At 39.1% G+C, this 22,482-nt stretch overlaps 1 pseudogene; it reads left to right on the top strand.

Annotated features, from left to right (window-relative positions):
- Positions 1-628: 628 nt before the first annotated feature.
- Positions 629-1,327, top strand: Akr1b8-ps5 (aldo-keto reductase family 1, member B8, pseudogene 5; annotated as a pseudogene).
- Positions 1,328-22,482: the final 21,155 nt, after the last annotated feature.

The following is a 22,482-nucleotide window of genomic DNA, read 5'->3' as shown; positions in this document are numbered from 1 at the left end:
AATGACTGAAGAAGCTAAAGGGGTTTGCAACCTCATAGGAAGAACAAGAATATCAAACAGACACCCCAGATCTCCCAAGGACAAAACCACCATCCAAAGAGTACACACGGCACAACCTATGGCCCCAGCTGCATATGAAGCTGAGGATAGCCTTGTTGAGCATCAGTGGGAGGAGAGGCTCTTGGTCCTGTGAAGACTTAATACCCCAGTGTAGGGGAATGTCAGGACGGGAGGTGGAAGGGAGTTGGTGGTTGGGTGGGGGAGCACCCCTATAGAAGCAGAGGGAGGGGGGAAGTGATAGGGGTTCCAGAGAAGAAACCAGGAAAGAAATAACATTTGAAATATTAAAAAAAATCCAATAAAAGTATGAAAAAGGAAAAAAAATACTTGTCTTAAAGCAGGTGGACCACAAGCTGATGATGAATAGATCCTCCCCCTTCACAGCCTTCTTTTTGATCTTCTAGTATGTATGGCTTCTCCTACTTCATTCTCATTGCAATATGCATATGCACAGTTCATATCGTGATACCTAGTATCAATAGCTGCCTTCACACCTTTGACTTGGTTTGGGGGAGACTTCCAGGTGCCCAGAACCACAATAGGCATCTTGACTTTGGTACTGAGCTCCATGAAGTTTGCCATGGTTGCTGCCAAAATCTTTGTGAGAGTAAAAAAAGCCTTTCCAAAGACCCTCACGGATCTGAAGCTGGACTATTTGTACCTCTATCTTATTTACTTCAGCAGAGAAAGGGGTTATTCTCCAAAGATGATCAAGGCAATATCATCACCAGTAAAACAATGTTCTTGGAAGCCTGGGAGAACATGGTGAACCAGGGGCTGGTGAAAGCTCTGGGGGTCTCTAACTTCAACCACTTCCATATTGAAAGGCTTCTGAACAAGCCTGGAGTGAAACATATGCCTGTGACCAACCAGGTTGAATGCCACCCTTACTTCACCCCGGAAAAACTGATCCAGTCACTCCAAAAGCATCACAGTCACAGCCTACAATCCCCTGGTCTACTCTCACAGGCCATGTGCCAAGTCAGAGGACCCTTCACTATTAGAGGACCCCAAAATAAAAGAGATTGCCAAACAGCACAAGAACACCTCAGCCCAGTTTCTGATTCCGTTCCACATCCAGAGGAATGTGGTGGTGATCCTGAAGTCTGTGATACCAATGTTTATACATGAGAACATTTAGGTCTTTCATTTCCAGTAGAGTGACGAGTAGATGGTTACTGTTCTTAGCTTCAACAGAAACTGGAGGGCCTGCCTGCTGCCTGAGACAGTAAACATGGAAGAATATCCATATGACGCAGAATATTGAAGCTGAAGCAGCTCATGAGGTTGCATACCTCACTCCTGCAGTCTGTTTTAATCCCAGCCTGCCTGACATCATGCTGTAGGCAAGGCTATGCTTAAATCCCCACACTGAATCAGGAACAGACTGCTGCAAGCAAGTGTGACTCGGAGAAGTGAATGGACATCTCATTCACTAACTTGATCTGACCAACTCTTTGTCAAAAACCAGGAACTCTGGTAACATTTTTTTTATTGGATTTTTTAAAATTTACATTTTTTTATTAACTTGAATATTTCTTATTTACATTTTGAGTGTTATTCCCTTTCCCGGTTTCTGGGCCAACATCCTCCTAATCCCTCCCCCTCCCCTTCTTTATGGGTGTCCCCCTCCCCATCCTCCCCCCATTGCCACCCTCCCCCCATAGTCTAGTTCACTGGGGGTTCAGTCTTGGCAGGACCCAGGGCTTCCCCTTCCACTGGTGCTCTTACTAGGATATTCATTGCTACCTATGAGGTCAGAGTCCAGGGTCAGTCCATGTATAGTCTTTAGGTAGTGGCTTAGTCCCTGGAAGCTCTGGTTGCTTGGCATTGTTGTTCATATGGGGTCTCGAGCCCCTTCAAGCTCTTCCAGTTCTTTCTCTGATTCCTTCAACGGGGGTCCTGTTCTCTGGTAACATTTGAGGGTATACCAATAATAAAATCATAACATTAACAAACGTAAAAAACTTGTCTTAACAAAAATATTAAAATGTAAATAAATATGACTTCCTGGACTTGAGAGAGAATGCCTATCATAAAGCTAAAAACATCATAGTTAATATGGAAGTTTGATTAACATTTGCAATATGAGTATTCACAAAACATGAATACTCATTATCTCCATAATATTTCCTGAAAAACTTAGCAAGTATAATAGTACATTCTAAGCCAAAGAGTACTGACATTAGAGAGCAAGAGAAATTTATAACAGTTTATGGACAATTTGAACCTAAGAGAACAAATCTAATTAGAAATCCATTAAGGTGGTCACATGCATAATCATAATTCATAAGTCCCCAAAGTTATGCTAGGCATCAAAAATCACAAGTCTGAAAGTTTTATGGACTCAAACCATGTGTCAATAGATATTTCTTGAATGAACAACCATAAAAAATTACTATGAAAAGCAAGCCCCTCTTAAAATATCAATAAAGCAATATTTTAAAATCTTTTACAGAGGTACCTGTGGTTCAGGCCTGTAGTATCATGAACACAGGAGAGCAAACCAAGAAAATTGCGGATTGGGGTCTTTCTGAGCTACAAAGTGACATCAGTCTCAACCTAGATAACTCAGTGAAACCAAGTCACAAAACAGAAAGTGAAAGGAAGGCTGGAGATATACACAGCTCAGTGATGAAGACCACTGGAAATCATAGGCGAAGTCTCAGGCTCAATCCTTGCTCAAAACTCAACCTCTTAGGAAGCATATTTACAAGAAATGTTCAGAATCCATCTTAGGGAAAACTATGAATGGCATAAAAGAAAAATCTAAATATTTATACCTAATTATGAATTTAAGAATCAACTTAATTCTTTTTTTTTCTTTTTTTCAGAGCTGGGGACCGAACCCAGGGCCTTGTGCTTGCTAGGCAAGCGCTCTACCTCTGAGCTAAATCCCCAACCCCAAGAATCAACTTAATTCTTGAATCCAATGTTAATGAACCTTTTAAGGTAGTCAATCATGCATGACAAACAAGTTTTCATGCCCCCATTTAATATGAAAAACCTAAGAATAGCCAAGTGATAGTGAGAGAAGAAAAAACTAAGAATAGTTTCCCCATACTAGACTGAAAATATTCTTTTACAGCGAGTTTTGAAGCAACATGTTACATTCCTGAAGCAAACGCTTCTACATGATGTATTCTTGCAGTTAGCTCTTCTCTTGAGGAGCTTGATAAAAAAAGCTCTTTAACCATTGAAAGAAATTTGACATATTAAATATTATAACTGCTTAATGCTAACATCCCTCAAGGAAATTCTGAAGGGCTTAAGCAATAGACAAAGAACACATACATCTATAGATATACACGTTATTTCACTTAAAACAATTTATATCTAGTTCCATGAAAGTGGTCAAATATAGAACTGCATTGAATCTAAACGTTCATCAAAACTGTAAAAGAAACAAGAATAAAGGCAAGTGACTTATTTTGAAAATAATTTGCAAGCCAGGTAACAGAATAAATCACTGCAACGTTAAAAGTTGGGGAACACTTGTTACTATCACTAAGCAAAAGATAACGAACTCACTGGAAGACAACATATGCTGTGAATAAATTAGACAAAAAATAGAATGATCTCACAGTCATTCATAAAATCCTTTACTTAAATACTTATAGTAATAGTATTAATTTTATTTGAAAACTATAACTTGCAAGTGTGCCATCCATTCACTATGTAGAAGTAATAATTAACCATGTAGCAGATACCAGCCAGCCACTCATCCAGTCTATTGGAAAGCTTCACCGAGGCCAGTAATAGACAATATCCCTCAAAGGATAAAGAAAAAGAAAAAGACAGATTGCTGCTGAGAAAAAACAAATTTGTCTTCTGGATTTTATATTCATACCCATACATATGTGTGTACTCCTGCATCTGTACACACACACACACACACACACACACACACACACACACAATACCCATTTACCAATAACAGAGATAGAGAATAGATTACTGTTTAGAAGTAAGAATTTTCTGATTTTGTTAATATCTGCCATCTTGTACTTCTTTGCTTATCCAAGAAGCATTTCCTGTTTCTTCCACTTGTCAGACAATGTATTACTTATGTGTTGAGTACTGCTAGCATATTAGTCACTGTTCTCTAAAGGAACAGAATTGATAGAATGAACAAACAAACACACACACACACACACACACACACACATACACACAATGAAGTGATGAAGTGATGAAGCTTATCTGGGAGGGTGAGTTCCAGGATCTTGGCAGGTGGTGAGTGTCCAGAGAAGTAGCCTCTCAAAGTGGTTTTCAGTGAAACAGCTCTTTTATTGGGAGTAACAAGGGGTATATAAACCTTGAGAATGGGCAGGGGTTTTTAAGGTGAGTGTTCATTATTTGCTGTGGCTGAGGTGCTGGGAATGCTTCATTTGCATGAAGAGAAATTCCAAGTGCTTGCTGGACATGACCTTATATGGAGAGAGGCCACAGTGCTGCTACTTAACTACCTCAAGAATGGTGGAGGTGGAGGTTGAAAGACCTATGTAAGCTGAGACATGCAGGACAAGAGCAAAGAAGATTGTTGGGCTCCTGCTGGTCTCAGAACAAGATTTTCTGGATTTGGACACAGGAAAGGCCAAGAATCAGGTAGTTGTCCAGTCCATGAGACCATATGCTTCAGCAGTCTGAGTATATTTCTGGAGTCCAAGAGAATTCCTAGAGAGCTGCTGGTCTTCTGTTTATGTTAGAATTCCAAAGAATTGTGTTCTAATACAAGTCAAGGGATGTTCCAGCAGCAGGATAGATGAAGTTATCAGTGAACTGAGGGTAAGCAGGTGAAAAGCGAATGCTTTCTTCTTCTACGTACTTTATGTGAACTTGCACCAGAAGGCATAGATTAGATAGAATGGATCTTTCCAAATCAAACACTCTATTCAAGAAACTCCTCCACAGGCATTCTAAGATACCTGAGTTTCAGTTGGTTCCACTTGTAGTTGCGGTAGTCAGGTTGACAACTGAGATTGGCTGTCACGCCCACCTGAAAATGTGTTCCTTACTGGACCTATGTCCTAATAGACATAAACAGTAAACATATGAGTATATGTTTGCTATTTCACATGTGTGGATATGTGATAGATCAAAAAGTAAAAGGGAAATTAGTACAGAGCAAAGAGACTTCAGGAGTATGTTAATGTTAGGATGATGCCATCTGACACAGGCATGGCAGAGATGAGCCATTTGATACCTAGATGGGAAGGAAGACTGAGCATCAGGCATAAGATGCACCTGAGCCTGGGAGTATTTAGCGAGCATAAAGAAGCCATAATGGTAAGAAAAGAGAAAGAAGGTGGGAAAATAATAGCAAAGCAGACTTAAAAAAATAGGAAATGGAGTAGACATATCATACAGGATTTTGACTTTCACAGCAACTCTTTTGTAGTACTTTTAACAAGGCAATGCCACGATTTTTAAACATCTTTCTGATTATACTCAACAGCAGAACAAACTTTAATGGGCTAGCATAGTTGGGAACTATTCCAGGTCAGGACTTTTCCAATATTCCCAAAGACAGGGGCTACTACAATGTTAGTGGTGGGCATAGTGAGAAATGGTAGATTCTGAGTATGTATTTGCTGTAGAGATAATAGAATTTCCTAGAATTTTGCATGTTGAGAAAGAGTAAAGGGAAATCAGAGGTAACTTCATGATGTTTGAGACCTGAAGATGTCAGAATGTAAATTTTCCATCCATCAAGCCATATTGTCTGATTCCTTGTGACTTTCTAGCGTTATTTCTTCTTCAACCTTCACCCAGCCTGCTGCAGTCTAAAAAGGCCTTCGCTGATCCTGAGAAGAAACACCAGTCACTTGCTGGTTTTAAAACTTTGGAATCCTTTTCCCACAAATGTCTGTGTGACAACTCTCATTCCTTTCAAGTTTTCCTTAAGTGTAACTCTTCTGAGCTCACTTTGATGATTTAACACCTTGCCAGAATGCTTTAAGCCTCCTGACTGCGGGTTTTCTCCGCTAACACTCACTACCATGAAGCATACTATATCCTGGCCTATGAATCCGTACATCATTTTATTTTCAGTTTGTTCCTGCTAATATTTAATCTTTACACGGACAGAGAGATCTTTTTCAAAAATGATGCGTGTACAGACAATAGCCCATACAAATTTCTTGAATAAATGGATATAGTTAATTAATATTCCCATTTTTGCCAAGATTTGATATTTCCTAGGTCCAAGAACATTTTGCTATACTCTCAGTGAAGTAAAACTTTGCGTTTCTGTATACTTCTCTGGGCTAGGAAAGAATACGCCAGAATCTGCTTCTCAGCATTTACAAAATCTTTTTTTCCATTTATTTATTTATTTATTTATTTATTTATTTATTTATTTATTCATTCATTCATTCACTCATTTTACATCTCCATTTTCCCTATCTTCTCTTCCTAGTTCTCCCTCAAACTGCCTCTCTTCCCACCCCTCTCCACCTCCAAGAAGGGGGAGGGCCCAACTGGGTACAACTCACCCTGGCATCTCCCATGTCACTGCAGTACCATGCACAGCCTCTCCCACTAAGGCCAGATAAGGTGGACCAGTGAAGGTAAAAGGATACATAGACAGGCAACAGAGTCAGGGTAAGCCTAGTTGAGGAACCTACATGAAGATCAAATTGCACACCTCCTACATATATGCAGGGGACCTAGGTCTAGCCCATGCTCATTTTTTTGATTGGTGGCTAAGGCTCTGGAAGTCCCCAAAAGTTCAGGTTAGTTGACTCTGATGGCCTTCTTGTGCAGTCCCTGTCCCCTCTGAGTTCCTCATTCCTTCTTCCAACTGTTCTATAAGCCTTCCCAAGCTCCATCTAATGTGCACCTGTGGGTCTCTGCTGGGTGGAGCTTCTCGGAGAACAGTTATACTAGATTCCTGTCTGTGACTCCAGGTTGATAGATATAAACACAGCCTGAGGCTCCAAGCATTTGCCTAATCTTTTTTTTTGTTACTTTTTTTTTAATTAACTTGAGTATTTCTTATTTACATTTTGAGTGTTATTCCCTTTCCCGGTTTCCAGACCAACGTCCCCGTCCCCCTAACCCCTCCCCCTCCCCTTCTTTATGGGTATTCCCCTCCCCACCCTCCCCCGATTGCCGCCCTCCCCCCCAACAATCATGTTCACTGGGGGTTCAGACTTAGCAGGACCCAGGGCTTCCCCTTCCACTGATGATCTTACTAGGATATTCATTGCTATCTATGAGGTTGGAGCCCAAGGTCAGTTCATGTATAGTCTTTAGGTAGTGGCTTAGTCCCTGGAAGCTCTGGTTGCTTGGCATTGTTGCTCATATGGGGTCTCGAGCCCCTTCAAGCTCTTCCAGTCCTTTCTCTGATTCCTTCAATGGGTGTCCCCTTCTCAGTTCAGTGGATTGATGCTGGCATTCGCCTCTGTATTTGCTGTATTCTGGCTGTGTCTCTCAGGAGAGATCTACATCCGGCTCCTGTCTGCCTGCACTTCTTTGCTTCATCCATCTTGTCTAATTGGTGGCTGTATATATATGGGCCACATGTGGGGCAGGCTCTGAATGGGTGTTCCTTCTGCCTCTGTTTTAATCTTTGCCTCTCTATTCCCTGCCAAGGGTATTCTTGTTCTCCTTTTAAAGAAGGAGTGAAGCATTCACATTTTGATCATCCGTCTTGAGTTTCATTTGTTCTAGGCATCTAGGGTAATTCAAGCATTTGGGCTAATAGCCACTTATCAATGAGTGCATACCATGTGTGTTTTTCTGTGATTGGGTAACCTCACTCAGGATGATATTTTCCAGTTCCAACCATTTGTCTTTGAATTTCATAAAGGCATTTTTTTGATAGCTGAGTAATATTCCATTGTGTAGATGTACCACATTTTCTGTATCCATTCCTCTGTTGAAGGGCATCTGGGTTCTTTCCAGCTTCTGACTACTAAAAATAAGGCTGCGATGAACATAGTGGAGCACGTGTCTTTGTTATATGTTGGGGCATCTTTTGGGTATATGCCCAAGAGAGGTATAGCTGGGTCCTCAGGTAGTTCAATGTCCAATCTTCTGAGGAACCTCCAGACTGATTTCCAGATTGGGGTCTGCAATCCCACCAACAATGGAGGAGTGTTCCTCTTTCTCCACATCCTCGCCAGCATTTGCTGTCACTTGAGTTTTTGATCTTACCCATTCTGACTGGTGTGAGGTGAAATCTCAGGGTTGTTTTGATTTGCATTTCCCTTATGATTAAAGATGTTGAACATTTCTTTAGGTGTTTCTCAGCCATTCAGCATTCCTCAGCTGTGAATTCTTTGTTTAGCTCTGAACCCCATTTTTAATAGGGTTATTTGTCTCCCTGCGGTCTAACTTCTTGAGTTCTTTGTATAATTTGGATATAAAGCCTCTATCTGTTGTAGGATTGGTAAAGATCTTTTCCCAATCTGTTGGTTGCCGTTTTGTCCTAACCACAGTGTCCTTTGCCTTACAGAAGCTTTGCAGTTTTATGAGATCCCATTTGTCGATTCTTGATCTTAGAGCATAAGCCATTGGTGTTTTGTTCAGGAAATTTTTTCCAGTGCCCATGTGTTCCAGATGCTTCCCTAGTTTTTCTTCTATTAGTTTGAGTGTATCTGGTTTGATGTGGAGGTCCTTGATCCACTTGGCCTTAAGCTTTGTACAGGGTGATAAGCATGGATCAATCTGCATTCTTCTACATGTTGACCTCCAGTTGAACCAGCACTATTTGCTGGCATTTGCCTAATCTTAATCCTTTGCCTTCATTCTGAGCGGTAGGTAACTAACATTTTGATGTTGTAAGTTATAAATCATTAGTTTATCCGGGATCTCACTGCTATCATAGCTTTCAGTTTTCTGGGACATACTAAACTAGATTACATTCACTCACCTGTATGCTCACTTTCAGAATTTTTTTAGTTATGACTTTTCTTGTTTTCTTCATCTTTCTGAAGGTCTCTCACAAATTCTTTACTATTATTTTATCAGTGGTTGAGCACACAGTGATGATATGAGTCAGTTAAATTTTCTATCTCTACATGTGAGCTCATTGTCGTACTACATATAGACTTGTGACTGGGAGTAAGGAAAAGCTTCTATGACTAACAATTAACCAAAACAAATATCTACCTTTATGCAAAGAATGTGAATTAACTATGCAAAGAGTGTGAATAGAGTTTAATAAGTTGTTCAATATATTAATCCAAGCTATTTGTAGGAAAATCTGGGATGAGAGAGAGAGATTTCCTTTACAAATAGTGATAAGCAAACATGTAATTGTTTAGTACCTGCTTTTAGTAAGTCAAAACTCTATAAGTGCTTTAAGCTATTATTGGTATTATATTTGACATCTTACTTTTACATTTATATATTTGGCCCATTGTGTTTACTTTTGTATGTCATGGCTACTAATTCTAGTTCTCAAATACAGGAATGAATAATTTTCTTTATTTTGTAACTGGACAATATTTCACATTAAGCCTTTGTATTATGTTTTACAAACTATTTTTACAATTCATGTTTTTCACCTTCTTATTTATTGTTCTGAAGATATCCAAACAATCTAGGTCAATTGTATCTACTCATTCTGCCTCATGCATGATTACCATGTATTTGGGTCTATTCAGAGCCTATTCCATGCCTTCCACTCTGATAAACATAAGAGCTATTCTAAGAAATTCTAACACTCTAGAGTCTGATGGAATCAGCCTCTGTATCCCTCTCAGGAATATTGGGTGCTTCTATCACCATGACATCACACTGTAGTATGGAAACTCTAGCAGGACTGTCTCAAGCACAATAAGTAAACAAAAAATTAGAGACAACTTCTCTGTTCCACTAGACTACATCCTGTCCAGGCATTTCTAAATGCTGCTCCGTTTGAGTCTGTGAGTTGACAGAAGGCAGGAGGTATGAGCTTCGCAGGATCATTGACATGTCAGCTCTCATTGCCTTTCTTCTGGATCTCCTCCTCCCTCAGTCTAAAGAGGCTCCTCTGAATTTTAGTCAGAGAGGATTTCCTTTGAGCTATCATCTCTTTTATTGTATGATAAAATTGGACTTCTGAAATTTCTAGTGGAAAAACACCCTCTCATCTTCTTAGAGGATATCAATATTTAGGAGACTAGATATCTAGAAGAATTGAAGCAATGGTGGAAGCAACTGGAGACATCAAGGGCAAAGTAATCACCAGCTAATATATCTATATGTGCTTTATTCCCATGTGAATATTGAGTTTGTGCATTTGTAAAGCCTGGAAAAGCTTTAATGGGTTGTACTACAGGTGAGAAAAAAATATACCTCTAGTAAAAGGTATGTATTACTGACCAGAGAATTGATTTTGCTCTTGTTCTTCTGAATTCTTTATGAGTGCTTTAGAGCTGTAATTCTCAATTTATCATGAATCAGAATCCCTTGGTGGTCTTATTGGAACTTTGATTACTAGTCCTTAACCAGTATTTTTTATTTCTAACAAATTCCCATGTGATACTGACTCTGCTGTGTTAGCAAGCATGATGCAGGGTTATGCAAAAGTCATAGAAACTATAAATTGTGTTTAGAATAAAAGGATATGTTTAAATAAGTCTGTGATACTTTCAGAGTTCCCATTGAAAAAAATATCTCACTTTCTAATTCTCCTGTTGGTTTTACGATGTTGGGATATCGGTCACATGACCTGGCTGTGTCCTCTTCTGTACCAGCTCGTGTGTAAGTTTCTGCTTTGTGAGAGTAGTACTAGTATTTGCCTATCATTTTAAAGTGGCCAACACTGCTTCTGCTGAGATTATTCCTACATGCACTCTTTTCAAAAGTGAAACAAGATGCAATGAGGTACTGAGCAAACAAAACTTAAACTCATCAATGAATAGTGTTCAGGCTCTCCACTCCATTCCATCCATTTACTCTGGGTATTAACTAATCGCTTATCACTTTCCTCCCATAAGCATTTTCTGGAGGGAGAAAACATTGTGTCCAGAGCTATTATACTTAAGACTAACATCTTAAAGCGTTTCAGCATCTTCTGCAAATGGCATATGACTTTTGTGCTTCAGATTCCAGTTTCCTGAATTTGTCCTATAAAGGAATGGATGTGGCTTGGGACTTTTTTTGAAGCATTCTCCTTAGAGACCTGGCCTGGTTTCTACCTCTTATGGCTTCCTCATTTGCTTTTCATGTCTCTGTGCAGTGCTACATTTGGCTCAGACTCTTAAACTTCCTGATTTCTTTGCAGTCTGCCAGATAGAATTTTATTTTGAGGGAATTGCTTTTATGGATTAATGCTTGTACTTGCTGTGTTCCCTTTGCTTCTGGGAATTGAAACAGTCAGCTCACTCTTTTCACGTCATTCTATTTGCTTACACAGGCAACCACATATTCCAAATGTATAGAAAAGATTCATATCGATTTTTTGAAGCTCTTCTTCCTGTATGACAGGAAATTTCTGTCACAGGTATTTTCCTTCATTTATATTTTGTCTAACCCTTTTGCATGTCACAAAGACCTCAAAACTGCCCTTGTCTCCTGCTTGTTTTCCAGTAAAAGTAAAGAGCAGTGTTAAGGTTCTTAATGTGTGTGTCATTAATTAAAATCTCATATGCAGGCTGATGAAACTGTCTAATTTAGCTGACTGTCACCATCTATGTTATATGTAAACCATATAGTTTTAAGCATGACTATACAGTAACATGTTGCTTAAAGCTGCAGCAGATGTATTCTTTGGAGGTCAGTAATGAATGTAGAAAATTATTATTTTAAATCAAGATTCAACATTAGCACATGTTAAAGATTTTAAAAATATGATTAAAGTCTCTTCATATATGCCACCCTTTATTTAGACATCTTATGACAAAATACTGCAAATGAAGTGACTTATAAACAACAGGCATTTCTTGCTCCCATTTTTAGAGGCTTAGTCCACAGTCAAGGTGTTAACATATTTAGTGTCTAATGAGGACTTACTTTCTTGTTCATAGGCATAACTTAACCTTTTGTCCTCCATGGTAGAGGGACAAGTAAACTTCCTCAGGCTTGTGAGGAAGAATATGAATTAGAGGAATTTGGAGCAAAATAGCACTACTCAATAGAAAAATACACGGAATTTACCAAAATGGATATATTAAAGGCTTCATGTCAGAAACATTTGTAATAAGTCAGTGACAGAGAACATATATATCAATACAATTTGTCAAGTAGCTAAATTGCAATATTGTCACATAATGCAATATTATATACCAATTAAGATGAACAAAAACCACATGCAATCATATGAATAAACTTTATACAGTGCTCTACTTATTGGACATTTTTGTTTGTTTTCATAGTACTGAATACTGAACCCAAGGCTCATTTATGATAGGCAAACATATTACCGCGGAGCTACATCCTAGGTAACAATATTGGATAGAGTGAAAAAATTCACAAAGAAAGCCAGTGACAGAAGAGTATATATGAAAACCAGCTGTTGGTTGGCATGGAAACTGTTTTCAGGCTAGTTTTAGTAGGAAGATAAGGAAAAAGATGTTTTGCACTATTCTATTTTATGCCTGATCCCTTCTCAAAATATAATTCTTTTATTTTAGACATTTTCTGTTTCTTTCACATTCTATATACATTTTCTGAGTAGAGACATTGATATGTTTTGATCTGCAATGTCTTTTAAGAGATATTCGTATGTCAAATGACCTTGGACACTAGAAATGGCATTATCTTCTAGAGAAGAGGAATCATTTATTCATGTTTAAGAACAATGAAGAGAGCCCTAAGTCTAGCGGTGCCCTATATCTATAGTCCTAGCTGTACAGGAGGTTGAGGTAAGAAGAGTGCTCATTCGAGACTTTGAGGCCAGTTTCGGAAAGATAATGGCTAAGAATACATTTTAGTTTTTCTGATGCAAACCTATTATGTATGGCATATCCGTCTGGAATACTCCACCTCATTCCCAGGAGTCTTATGATGTGAAAGAGCACTGATACAAACATAAAGTTCCTCACACTTGCATTGCGAACAAAGTCCTTGTTCTCTGATTCAGAAGACACTCAATGGTAATGGCCATGAAAACAAACTGGTAGTTACTGTGGTAGCTGTCCTAGTTAGGGTTACTATTGCTGTGATGAAACACCATGATCCAAGCAACTTGGGGAGGAAAGGTACTTTTGGGTTTGCAGTTCTTCATCACTGTTTATCATTAAAGAAATTTAGAACATGGACTCAAGCAGGACATAAACTTGGAGGCAGGAGCTGGTGCAGAAGCCATAAAGTGGCACTGCTTGCTCCTCGTGGCTTGGTCAGCTTACTTTCTTATAGAACCCAGGACCACTGGGCCAGGGATGGTGCCACCCATAATCAGCTGAACCTTCCCACACTGATCACTAGTTAAGAAAAGGTCCTATAGGCTTGCCTATAGCTGATCTTATGGAAGCATTTTCTCAGTCAAGGTTTCTTCTTCTCAGATGATTTTATCTGGTCTCAAGTTAACACAAAACTAACCAGCATACCAGCTTTTAAGTAGGTAAAACTCCAAGCAACAAAGAGCAACCTTAGCGACTCATGTTGCACTAAATTGCTAACTGTTCTAGCTTCACCGTGTTATATAGGTCACACAATCACGATAAATTCATTATCATAAGAAATTAAAAATATTGGAGCAAATAACAATTAACACTTACAGAGCACACAATATGCATGAGATACCATGACAAAAGTGTTTGCACATAGAAATTATTCTTTCCCTCGGCTTATGTATGAGAAAACTGGTTTGCAAAGGTAAAATAACTTGTAATGTATCACCCAACATGGCTGACTTGGAATTCCAACCTAGTTACTCTAACTTCCAATTTCTGCTTTCAACTAAGTGGTCATATTTAGAGGCCAAGCATTTGACAACAAGGGGAAGAACTATGTCTCAATTATCTAATATGTTAGAACTGGTTAAAAATCACTAGTCAAATCCAAAAGAAACAATTGTTAAAAAGTCATTTGTGGAAGCATTATAGCTTTGCTGTTAAGAAGTGTGTGTGTGTGTGTGTGTGTGTGTGTGTGTGTGTGTGTGTGTGTGTGTGTTCACCAAACACAGGAGACATGTTTTGATCTAGAAATAGCCATTCCTAGTAACTTCTCATTATAGTTTGGAGTCTTTAATAAAAACGATGGTATTTCAACCAGTCTGATATTTACACTGAAAACTCTTTCTGTTTTAGGTTATACTGAGAAACAAATTAGATAAAATGTCAATAAAGTACAACAGATAGTGTTTTGTTTATATATAGTAATTAACTATCACTAGGCTATAAAAAGCATTTTTTCTTTTGAGAAAATCACATGCTTTATTTGTGACTCAGTTTAGTTTATTTTCAGTAGAAACTTTAAAAAAATAAAACATGAGTAAAAGGATATTTATTTCTTTTGTTTGTCATATGATGATCGAGTGTTAATATTACATATATTGCATAATTTTGTATTTGAAAAGTTAACATAGCAATGAATTTCTTTCCATGAAATAAAATATATCTGACAAAATATTACAATAAGTTTTTAGTGTCTGGGGAAGAATTTGTGAAAAGGGTTTCACACTTCTCAGCTAAAACTAGCTAAGATAAAATCTATGAGCAGTCTGATTCCTGCGTGTGAGATATATGTTTTAGAAAGCCTATAAGTAAAGACACTACAGCTTCCATAAATCAACCCCAAAGTTTATATATTGAAGTGATGACCACATAGTAAGGAGCCAAAGCTATTTTTGCATGTATAAAATGAAATAAGATAAAGCCAGTTGGTAACAGAAGCCTCCTCTGTGTCTTCTGGCCAGGCCCTTCTGCTTGCCAGATTAAGTTAGCCCAGAGAAGCAAAACAGTCAGAGTTACACAAAGAATCACAGAAACAATCCATATTTTCAAGATGTAGCCTGGCTTTATGGAAACCAAAGGTGCTTGACCAGTAAAAAACAAAACTGAAATCAGCCGTTTGTCTTTTTCTCCCCTTCTTAACATTCTGAATCTCTCTATCTTAGATGGCCAGAATAACTAATAAAATAAAATAATGAAATAAAACAGGAAATATCAACTTCAAGGAAAAACACATGTGAAACAAAATGCAGAATAATTAGCTTTTCAAACTTTTCTATATATAAAATACAATATACATCTCACAAAGATAACCATTATTTTGACATGAATGGCATATTCTTTTGTACTTAAGATTATGTCTGCGTGATTCATCTATGTTAGAGTGTGAACCTACAGTTTACATATTTTCAAGGAGCTGAGTTGCTATGTCATAGGGAGAGAGTATCTTTCATTTTAATGAATAGTGCCAAGCTTTTCCACAAGGCTGGTTGTAACTTTAATTTTTCTTCAAATCCTATTTTTAATGATGATTCTTAAATGTTTCAACCTCCCTTGTAGCCCACCACCCATCAGAGTTGGTGTAAAAGAAAGGATATGGGAAAAGTGAACTTGTTTAGAAATGGTTCTATGGTGCCACTTCCATTTGTTTTATCTGGAAATCAGAAGTTTACCACACAGGTCAGCATCTGCAGCTCCATCCACTCCAAAAAACTTCACAGATACACCAGCAGTTCAGTTTGGAAGAGTCAGGATAGCAAACGGGTGTCAGCAGTGGTGGCACTACCTAGCAGAGACAACCAGGTCTCAGCCTTGGCATAAGTCAGTAGGAGGGACCAGGAGGGATGCCAGGAGAAGTTTCCAGTTGTGCCTCTCTCAGTGAAGTGAAGATCAGTGAAGATTCAAGACCAGCAAGCATTGCACAGCTAGCTCTACCAGCTAGTCAAGCTCAGCCTCCATCATTGTTCTTCAAATCCTATTCATATCCCTCCAAACATCACGTGTCCTCCGTGAGTCTTTCCTCAGCGCATGTCTTACTTCAGCACGTGTATCCAATCAGCCCAACTCCAGAGAATAGACCAGAAACTGCAGCATACCACCAGAATTTTTTTTGTGAGTTTCTCTCTCTGGAGACCCACAAATGAAGCTCAACTAAGCAATGTAGGGCAGACCAGTACATGCATGTTGTTAGCAAAGAATCCTTCATCATGTATCCTTTCACATGCTTTTTTTTAGCATAACATCCTTTCTCCTGTGTCTGCTTCAGCAAAACATTTCTTCACGAGTCTGCCTTAGTCTTTCACCTGTGTCCCCTTCAGGAAAACACTCCTTCACATGTTTTCCCAACAGAACACCATCCAACGGACTTTTCAATGAATCTCTTAAGTTTCACTTGAGCTGGTGCTCAGCTTCCCTTCTACAAAACAAAAGAAATCTTGCTGTAGTACATCTTTATTTTCCTGTGGTATGACTAGTCTTTTTAATTTAATCACTCTGGTGGGTGACTAGCAGTATCATATTGTCTTTCAATACATTTCCCTCATGAATAGGGAAGCTGAAATTATTTTTGTATGTTTATTTTTCATTACATAATTCTGTTTTATGAACTATTTATTCATTTTTCTCAGTCATTTTCTATTGAAATGTCTCTTTTTTTAGTAAAAATTCATATTGATTTTAAGAGTATATTTAGTCCAACCTGGAAATGCAGCCTTCAATACCAAAATGCCCCAGAGACTAAGTCAGGATTGCAAATTCAAGCTGTGCCTGGGTTGCAAATACCGGAAATAGACCATGTGTGTTAGAAATATACATGATTTAAACATCATATATTTACCAATTCATTTAGTGCTCTAGATGAGGGATGCTACCGTGAAATAAATCTGAGTACCCTGAGACTTTCATGCTGCCCACAAGGTTCAAATTAGCCATGCAGAGAGGCTGGATAAAACCATGCTCAGTCAGCCTTAGTGTTTCAGTCGTCCCAGTAGCAAAAAAACAGGCATAAGTATAAACAAGCCATCTTATTGATTCTGCTTCAGCAGGTACATTATGGAAAATCAAAAACACATTTGAGAATCAAAGATGGTATCTAAGGAATAAGAACTCAACTAAACTAATCCATAGTTCCTTAGCCATTCAAGTTTATATGAGGTTCTAGTCATTGCGAAATGAAAATGATTGTTTGCAGGAAAATGGATGAAAGTGAAGATTAGATACAGTCAGTCTCAGAAAGAGAGGTATTATATATTTTCTTTCATTAATAGGCCATAGATTTTATAGATATGTACGTCAGTTTGAATGAGAATGTCCCACATAGGCTCATATATTTGAATGTTTGGTCCTCAATTGATGAACTGTTTAATAAAGATTAGGAGGTATGTCCTTGTTAGAATAGATGTGTCTTTGTTAAAAGAGATGTTGCACTGAGAGTGGGCTTTGACATTTTAAAAGCCCACACCTGGCCACCTTTCCCTCCTTGCTGTCTGTGAAACGGGACAAAAAGCTCTCAGAAGCTACTATTCCAGTGTCATGTCTGTCTGCTTTCCACTATGATGATAATGGACTAACCCTCTGAAACTGTAAACATCCACCAATTAAATGCATTCTTTGAAATAAGTTGTCTTACTCATGGTATCTTTTCATAACAATATGACAGTAACTAAGACAATGCTAAAAATTTTGTTTATAAATGTGATAATAGAGATGAAATTGTTGAGAGGAAAAAAAGGGGAATTAATGGGAGTGGAGACGGACGAGAAAAGAGAGGGTAGAAGGTATGGGGAGGATGTGCTCAAAATATATACTTACATGAAAATGGACTTAAGAAACCTATTACAATAAAATACAGAAGAAAATTTAATTACCTGTCTTTGATTGTAGATATCCAATTTTTTATGAAAAGGAATAATTTTTGTAGTCTCATGTCTGTAGGTTCTGAGTGATTTAACTAGAACAGAAGATATCTGTGTTGGGCATGGAATAAAGCTCTGAAGGACTAGAATATGTACAGAAGAAAAGGCATCCTGTGAAAGGGAAATATATAAGTCAGACTAGTGAATACAAAACAAACCTGGAGGATCTGTCTATCAGTGAAATGATCATACTGACAAAGAGAAAGGAATGTTTTAGGATAAGTGTGGTGAGTTGTTTTTAGTCATTATTGCATAAATAGAAAAAAATAAAGACAGTATATTTCGGTGGTTCTCAACCTATGGGTCGCTAACACTTTGGAGATCAAAAGATTCTTTCACAGGGGTTGCTTGTCAGATATCCTGTATATCAAATATTTATGTTAAGAGTAGAACATTATCATTATGACTTAGCAATGAATTTTATGGCTGGGGATCACTATAACCCAAGGTATTAAAGGGTCACGGCATTATGAAATTTTAGAATGACTGATATATGTACATGATAAAATGAAGCTACATACAGAGAGCCAGTTAGACCAGCTTCTGTAAGGCAGAGGACATAGTCATTGAGAAAAATCAGCATCCTACAGACTGGGGAAAAAATCTTCACTAGCCTCACATCCGATAGAGGTCTAATATCCAAAACACATAAGGAACTCAAGAGGCTAACCACCAAAAATACAAACAACACAATCAAAAAATGGGGTATAGAACCAAACCAAAATTAACAACAGAAGAATCTTGAATGGCTGCGAAGCACTTATGGAAGTGTTCTGAGTATTTATTGATCAGAGAAATACAAATCAAAACGACCCTGAGATTCCACCTTAAACCAGTCAGAATGGCTAAGATCAAAACTTCAGGTGACAACACATGTTGGCAAGGATGTGGAGAAGGAGGAACACTCCTCCATTGCTGGTGGGATTGCAAACTGATACAACCACTCTGGAAATCAATTTGGAGGGTCCTCCGAAAATTTGAAATAGACCTACCTAAAGACCCAGCATTACCACTCTTGGGAATATACCCAATAGACACCCCACCAGTTTTTCAGGCAAATGGATGGAACTAGAAAATATCATTCTTATTATTTCAATATCATTTTCTGATATGCAAAAGGACACGCACAGTATGGATATTAGCCAAAAACAGTACAGAATACCCAAGATACAGTCCACAGAACTCAGAAAGGTCAACAAGCTGAAGGGCCCAAGTAAGGACTCCTCAGTCCCACTTGGGAGGGAGAAGAAAGCAACCACAAGGGGGGAGGAAGGGAGGTACAGGGGTAGGAAAGGGGATAGGGGGTGTGGTTGGAGGGGAACATGATCTGGTATTGAGTGGGGAAAAAGGACTAAAGCCCTTAGGGCCAGCAGAAAGAATGGAAACGGGCAATCTCAGGAGGAAGGAGATTGGGAGGACCCTCTAGAATGTACCAGAGACCTGGGAAGTGAGAGACCCTCAGGACTTAAAGAGGGGGAAACCCTAGATGAGATCCCCTTCAGTGGGGAGAGCGAACTTGTTGAGCCCACCTCCAGCAGAAAGGCAGGGCATCAAGTGAGGGATGGAATTGCCATCCCACAGCCAAAGGTCTGACCCATAATTCTTCCTGTCTGAAAGAAATTTAGGGACAGAAATGGAGAAAAGCCTGTGGAAAAGAAGGTCCAGCAACAGGCTCAAAGTGGGATCCAGCTCAAGGGGAGGCCCTTAAACCTGACACCATTACTGAGACTATGGGGCATTCACAAAAGAATGTATCATGACCGCCCTTCAACAGAACCCAGATGACCTTCAACAGAGGAATGGATACAGAAAATGTGGTACATCTACACAATGGAATATTACTCAGCTATCAAAAACAATGACTTTATGAAATTCGTAGGCAAATGGTCCGAACTGGAAAATATCATCCTGAGTGAGGTAACCCAATCACAGAAAAACACACATGGTATGCACTCATTGATAAGTGGCTATTAGCCCAAATGTTTGAATTACCCTAGATGCCTAGAACAAATGAAACTCAAGATGGATGATCAAAATGTGAATGCTTCACTCCTTCTTTAAAAGGGTATTCCCCTTTTAAAGAGGGGTTGGGGATTTAGCTCAGTGGTAGAGCGCTTGCCTAGGAAGCTCAAGGCCCTGGGTTCGGTCCCCAGCTCCGAAAAAAAAGAACCAAAAAAAAGGGGGGGGACAAGAATACCCTTAGCAGGGAATAGAGAGGCAAAGATTAAAACAGAGGCAGAAGGAACACCCATTCAGAGCCTGCCCCACATGTGGCCCATACATATACAGCCACCCAATTAGACAAGATGGATGAAGCAAAGAAGTGCATGCCGACAGGAGCCGGATGTAGATCGCTCCTGAGAGACACAGCAAGAATACAACAAATACAGAGGCGAACGCCAGCAGCAAACCACGGAACTGAGAATAGGACCCCCGTTGAAGGAATCAGAGAAAGAACTGGAAGAGCTCGAAGAGGCTCGAGACCCCTTATGAACAACAATGTCAAGCAACCAGAGCTTCCAGGGACTAAGCCACTACCTAAAGACTATACATGGACTGACCCTGGACTCTGACCTCATAGGAAGCAATGAATATCCTAGTAAGAGCACCAGTGGAAGGGGAAGCCCTGGGTCCTGCTAAGACTGAACCCCCAGTGAACTAGACTGTTGGGGGGAGGGCGGCAATGGGAACACCCATAAAGAAGGGGAGGGGGAGGGATTAGGGGGATGTTTGCCTGGAAACCGGGAAAGGGAAAAACACTCGAAATGTAAATAAAAAATACTCAAGTTAATAAAAAAAAAAAAAAGACCCAACAAGCAGCTGAAAGAGTCAGATGCAGATATGTGTAGCCAATCAATGAACAGAAGCTGCTGACCCCTCTTGTTGAATTAGGGAAAAGCTGGAGGAAGCTGAGGTTGAGGTGGATGGCAACCCTGTAGAAGGACTAGCAGTTTCAATTAACCTGAATTCCTCAGATCTCTCAGACATTGGATCACCAACCAGGCAGCATACACCAGCTAAGATGAGGCCTCCCACACATATACAGCATAGGACTGCTAGGTCTGGGTTTAGTCAGAGAAGATGCACCAAATCCTCAAGATACTGGAGGCTCCAGGAAATTTAGAGGTCTGGTAGGGTGGGTGGAGTGGCACATCCCTGTAGAGACATAGGGTGGGGGCAGAGAGGAGGTAGGGGATGTGGAATTGGAAGGGCGTGGGTGGTGTAGACCGGGAGGGAAACACAATCTGGAGTGTAAAAATAAATAAATAAAAATATTTTTCTCCATCTTTATTAAATTGGGCATTTCTTATTTACATTTCAATTGTTATTCCCTTTCCCGGTTTCCAGGTCAACATCCCCCTAATCTCTCCCCCTTCCCTTCTATATGGGTGTTCCCCTCCCCATCCTCCCCCCATTGCCGCCCTCCCCCCAACAATCCTGTTCACTGGGGGTCCAGTCTTGGCAGGACCCAGGGCTTCCCCTTCCACTGGTGCTCTTACTAGGATATTCATTGCTACCTATGAGGTCAGAGTCCAGGGTCAGTCCATGTATAGTCTTTAGGTAGTGGCTTAGTCCCTGGAAGCTCTGGTTGCTTGGCATTGTTGTACATATGGGGTCACGAGCTCCTTCAAGCTCTTCCAGTCCTTTTTTAAGATTCATTCAATGGGGGTCCCATTCTCAGTTTTGTGGTTTGCTAAAATGAAGCTACAATAGTTGAAAGTTTTCTATGACCTGTGACTTCAAACTCTGGAGAGTTTGAAGTTGCAGAACCTAAATGAACCCAGAACTAGACTTATACCCCCCTTTTTAAAAACAAAAAGTAGATTAGATGGGAAATAGAATGGTCTCCTGAATATAAAGCTACAGCATATATTTATCTTTTAACTATGTACATTCTCTGTATGACACACTAATTTTTACATGTGTCCATAATCACATACATATACACAGAAAATTTCGATCTCCTAGTACACTAAGCAATGAACTTTACCAATAATCCATACTCCTAAATCCAGAATATGTATTAATATAACTTGTTAGAAGCATGAATTATGAAAGAGAACAGGGATGGCAGCCATAAAATATTTTGCCAACAAAAAAGAAAGATCTTAAAATTTTGAGAGAGGTATTTTTGAAGAAATGTTAGAAAGAACACATTGCAATCATGATCCCAGTATAGCCTTGGAAAGAAATGATTCACTGACTACAGAAAGAAACAATGGTGACATTGTCATTGGAACTAAAGTATGGGACAATGATAGTAGAACAATTGGCATTTCTCTAGGCCCTATTACTTTCATTTGCCAACCCTGAAATTGCCTTTGAAGCATAAGTGGAATGAGATGTTGATTAAAGGAAAGCATGTGATAACTGCTTGTCCCAACTGTGAATAGCAACACAAAAAATTATAGAGCACAAACTGGATGAGTGCATATTGACTTTTGCTGTCAATGTCTTGTATGATGGCTTATTTCATAATGCTGGCATCTTGCACTGTAGTAAATAAAACTTTCTAAACCACAAAGAATATATTCTTATTCTTAGTGACACATAACTTCAGGTACCTTTAGAGGAAAGAACATACTGAGTTCAATAATAAAATGTTTATTATAGTACCGAATGTGAAAATGCCTCAGCCATAGTATTAAAAAATACATGATGAGAATCCATGGCCCTTC

Source organism: Rattus norvegicus, chromosome X (assembly GCF_036323735.1).
Source record: "Rattus norvegicus strain BN/NHsdMcwi chromosome X, GRCr8, whole genome shotgun sequence".
Taxonomy (NCBI): Eukaryota; Metazoa; Chordata; class Mammalia; order Rodentia; family Muridae; genus Rattus; species Rattus norvegicus.
The sequence above is the reverse complement of the archived record's forward strand: the minus strand, read 5'-3'. Positions and strand labels throughout refer to the sequence as shown.